This window comes from Lygodium microphyllum, chromosome 16, assembly GCF_053477565.2.
Source record: "Lygodium microphyllum isolate KBCC chromosome 16, Lygodium_microphyllum_v1.1.10, whole genome shotgun sequence".
Lineage (NCBI taxonomy): Eukaryota > Viridiplantae > Streptophyta > Polypodiopsida > Schizaeales > Lygodiaceae > Lygodium > Lygodium microphyllum.
This window is the reverse complement of record NC_141150.1, coordinates 31,871,910-31,877,093: the sequence shown is the minus strand read 5'-3', so window position 1 is coordinate 31,877,093 and position 5,184 is coordinate 31,871,910. Positions and strand designations below refer to the sequence as shown.

At 45.1% G+C, this 5,184-nt stretch overlaps 1 pseudogene; it reads right to left on the bottom strand.

Annotated features, from left to right (window-relative positions):
• Positions 1-4,229: 4,229 nt before the first annotated feature.
• On the bottom strand, positions 4,230-4,674 carry LOC148022667 (uncharacterized; annotated as a pseudogene).
• Positions 4,675-5,184: the final 510 nt, after the last annotated feature.

Here is a 5,184-nt window from a genome sequence, read left to right as displayed (position 1 = left end):
AGAATCAGACTATTGGACCACTGGACCACCTAGAGTCGGACCACCCAGGATAGACCACCCAGAATTGGACCACCTAGAGTCGGACCACCCAGAATTGGACTACCTAGAGTCGGACCACCTAGAGTCGGACCACCTAGGATCAGACGGCCACCCAAGACCAGTCCCAGAGTCGGATCACGTGTCAAAATCGGACCATTGGTCCTAGCGTAAAAATCGGACCACTTTTTCGATCTGACTCCCAGAGTTGGACCGTTCGACTAGTAGAATTGGACCACCTTGTCCGATCCGATTCCTAGAATTGGACCACTGCAACTCTTGGCCCTTATGGGGGACACACACAAGCACTCATAGGGAAGTGCAAAATCCTTGTGACAATTGAAACGGAAAGCTTGCCTATCCTATTTCATGTTCCTCCAAATAGTGCTAGCTGTGGGAAAGAAACCCTCCTAGGAAGACCCTTCAAAAGGGTGACCAAGTGTGAGGCTGACTGTGTAGCACAGAGGATACACCTAACACTGTCGGGTGTGAGGATAGTCATAACCTTTAGCAAGGGTGACCTCATCGAACCTCGAGGGAAAGACAAGGAAGGTGCTGACATAACAATCAAGCCTACTAACGAGAGCAAGGACTTGTTGCAAGAACTGATACAAGCACAGGTTGAACAACAAGAACCAGTGAGTGAGGCTATGCCTAAAACAAGAAGGTCAAGAGACAATGCCAAGGACGGGATTTGAACTTACAAATATCGTAGAAGACCTCAAAAGAAGCCCAAGCCTTATAGACGAAGGCATTGATGGAGGGTCAGCACAACACCGCGATGGATATCCAAAGCGCTGCTATATGCTCAAGGGTATTACACAGGTAACCGATCGATTTGGGTGCCAAAACCCCCTGCTAAACCTCCTTTGTCGCTTGAAAGTCAGTTCATATAAAAATCAACGAAGCACAGGAGGAAATCTAAGAGAAAATCCAGGTCTCGAGGCAAGAAACCAAACATGAGTGTTCGAAAGAAAAAGCCTCAGCCTAGCATGCTTGATAAGTAGATGCCATATGTAACCATTGAGCGTGCACAAAGACCACTAGTGCTCAAGCTCGGCCGACATCTTCCCTGCCCAACCTCACAGGAGCCCCTCACCAGCAGAGCCTCAGTCGCCTAACCACCCGGACTCACCCCGCTTCGTGCAAATCCAGTAGCCCCTATGATATACAAGAAACTTAACAAGCCATCCTGCCATAAATTTTTGTCTGTTGATGATTAAAGAGGCAGACTCCCCACTTGTACACACTTCCCTTACCTATCGCTAATATATGCCATGTCTTTAACAAGCACTGGAATAGGCATCGCAATCAGCATCATAGGATTTTGAAAAAGTTATATCTTGACATGATTGCATTTGTTTGTTGTACTTGACGCAGGCGACTTGCATATACTCTCATGAAGTGACAAGTGGATGCAGGATGATACAGGTCTTCGTGCAAACGTGTTCAATGCCCAAGCCACCGCAAGACCACCAACCTTACAAAGAACCGCGACAAAGCCACATTGCCGAATGCGAAAAATCACCCTTGCAAGTGCCCACATCGCACGAACCACAAATAGTCATGGGCTACACTCTCTTCCTGGGTCAAGCTCTACGGTGGGCTCACGACGGTTGTTACCTCAATTGTACCAACATTGCTTGTCGCAAAGAGGTTTGCAGTATCTCAAGTGTATCTCTACATCTCAACAACTGCTTCTCTAACAACGAGGCTAGGGCACAATCATCACTGTAATATCCATACTGCGCCTTTGAAGCTTGACATTTCCCAACCCATTGAAAGGCTGATAGCCTCAACATATTGCAATGGTTGTACTCAGGCAAAGTCAAAAAAAAGAGAAAAAGAAGAAGAGAAAGAAAGAAAAAAGCATTAAAAAAAAAGAGAGAGAACAAAACAATAAGAAGCACCCACGATCACAACACAGCACCTAGGGGTCCTCAAATTAGGTGCGTCCAGTGACCTTGGTCGGCTGGCTCCGTCCCTAGTCCCCTAGCCCCCTAGCATCACCCGCAATGGTTCAGGGCACATCAAGGGAAAGACATACCTAGGGAGCTCGTCTCACCTATGGTTAGACCTGTCACCCTGACCCATTCGCACGATTCCCTCTTGCACTCTGCCTTAATACCATTGCAATAGGTAAGCACTGCACGAATGACCATGAAAAGTACACTGTCCTCATCACGCAGGTCCAATAGCTACTAGCTACTGATAGTGCAGTGTCCCTATGTTCAATTATGTTACTTCGTGTAGTGACAATTCACTGGATGTCGCATACACCTTCCCGTGTACTTCTTCTCAACATGGACAACTTTGCTTCATCCACACATCGTTATGAGAAACCAGCATGCGGTCTTCTAACTACGTAATATCTAAGTATGCACGGGCACTCACATAATATCTGCACCAAAATATATACACAGTTTGGGTCCTCAAGTGCAGGACAATACTCTTAGCTTGCTTAGAGGACCTGTCTCCCAAACTAATTAAACTATGTCTTGTGCATGATAGAGAAGACTAGCACTACCCCTAGGGAGAGACCACTTAGGACAGGTTTTCAATTGTAGGTCTTGAAGACTCCAATGAAAGTGTCATTCGCTCTTCATCGACAATTAGCTCTGAATTCCTATCCTTTATCATCCTGCAAGCCCGCCAAGAATCGTCATGTGCAAAATCCCCAAACGAACTGCCACTTGTACTCCATCAGTGCAATCCCCACAAAGAACATCCCTACCACCAACTCCAATAGCCCTACCACCAGCCACCTAGGCCCCCAACGACCTTCCTTTCCACCACTACCAACACTCCCCCATGGCAACCACAGATGTCCTTACCATTGATGTCTTTAGTGCATGCTAAAGCCTGCTACCTACGACGGTGAGTGCCATGAGACTGGCACTCGTCTAGGAGGGGGGTAATGTTAACCCTCAAACGCACAAGGGTGGAAAATCTAGAAAAGTGAAAGCAGAAGACAAAGGCCAAGGCAAAGTGGAACGGAAGACAAAGATGCACAAGGACAAAAGTCCTAAATAAGGGAGAAAGGCGCGTAAGGAAAAGCGCAAGTCAATACTTTCGTAAAAGAGCGCAAGTGCATCATGGTTTAATTCAAGGAGTGCCGGGCTCTCACTCGTGCAATTTGTAAATGTAGATGGGGGTGGTGGAAAGGAAGCTAGGAAGATAGAAGGACAATGGGAAAAAGGGCCTAAGCCACGACCGGTGTCGTAGAGTTCACGCAAGGGCACAGAACACGGGGTTCAAGGTACAGCAATGAAAGAGATTAACAAGAAGAAATCAAAAATTTGATGCCAAAGTTCACTATATTCCTTGTCAAATGAGTTACAAGAAGTTCATGTTCATAATAAACTGAAGTTCATCATAAACTGTTTCCATTCAGGTGTTGCCCTGTTCTTCTTTTCAGCATTTAATGTAGTGATCACCTCTTTCATACATGAAAAGCAGTTTCAACAAATTGTTCATCCTTTGAGTTGTTTAGGAATGACACAAGATTGACAGCTAGTTGTGAGTCATTGGCAGAAAATTCCTGTTATGTAGCCACCAGCAAAGCTAATTGCAAGCTGTATAGAATCACAAATTCCATCTTGTGTTGAATGAATTTATGGCTAAAGAATAGGATAATGTCACAGCCACTTCAGCATGTAATTACAGACACCGGCTGCTAAATAGTTTAAAGCTCTTGATCTTTCACTTGGAATCACGTAACCATATGCTGCTAGCCATGTATAGCTGTGTTGTGCTAAACTATGCTGTCCCTGTTAAACATTGACAGCTCCACAGACAACACTACTTCAAAGGTTTCTAATCCTCCATGTCCATGCTGGTTTGTATTCACGATTGCTCTCTGATGCACACTAGAATCTTTGAAAGAAAGAATATTGCCAAGAAGATCAAATGAAGCTCAATATTTGTTATAATTCTCCATTCTGGTTGCTCCCAAGGAATTTCCACTTATGTGAATAGTCACAGCCTTTCAACTTCAAGAATAAAGCCACTTCTCCGCGAGATGATTGGAACCATCTGAAAGCCTCGCAATTGATTAAGTTTGATAAAAAGTAGTAGTATTAGATGCTTGTTGCATTCGTGGTATAACAGTCCTATTGAAATCTGCTGTCCACAATCAAGGAAACAACACAGAATGCATGCTTCGTTCTTTGGTTTGCCATCCAGGGTCCTGCAGACTCCAGAAAGTCTTGCACTGTTATCGAAACAAGGCAACCACCGCAAAGCGAAACCATTTCAAAAGATCAACACAGATGCCATATTATAAGTGAATCGTCCATCCAACACAGCAGCCACTTCTTCCAAGTGACCATGTCCAAAGACACGCTGTATTATCAGACAACTAGTAGGTTGGCATGGGTGCTTGCGTGGGTAGCAAGTCAAAGCGCTTCTTCAATACAACATGGTGCTTCGAGAACTTGTCATCTGGAGAGAAACGAGCTGGATGCGCTGATTGAGTGGGAGTGCCCAGCGGAGACTCTTTCTGCAGCGTATAGACCTTATCACCGTTCTCGTTGGTGTAAAACATGAGATACATGATGGTTGCTTCTTCTTCTGTCTGTGTGTAAGCCTTAAGGTATCCAAGTTCTCGCACAGCTCAACTCCGCACGAACAAGCAAGACATTTTTTCCCTTTCCGATTCACAGACGGCCCCTCACAGTTCGCTCCTCTACTGATCTTCCAGCTTTTGTGTTTCTGTGACTGTAGATTTTATGTCAAGCATCCCCATCTCAGTAAGCCCAACAATAGCTGGAAGGACTTGCCTTGCTCTTTCTCCATAGGATCCAATGATTCGTACCTGTCTCCTGACAAGGCGAACCATATCAACTTCTGCCGTTGCTTCAAACCGGGCTAACCCGACAATAACTGCTCTGCCGCCATCTCTGATTGCTAAGGTTGTTCTTAACAAAAGTTTTCTTTTTGGTTGCCCAAAGCTTTCACAGCAATATCCACACCCCTCCCACCTGTAATCTTCTGAAATCACAGCAAAATTCCCATAGCATTCATTGGCATCTTTTTTTCCATTGTCGTTCAATGCTTGGTTTTTCTCCCAAAAGCCCTCTTTTTCCCCTCCTGGATTATCCCCTTCGTATCTTTTTTTTACCGGCAGCTCCTTCCAGAATTAGTCTT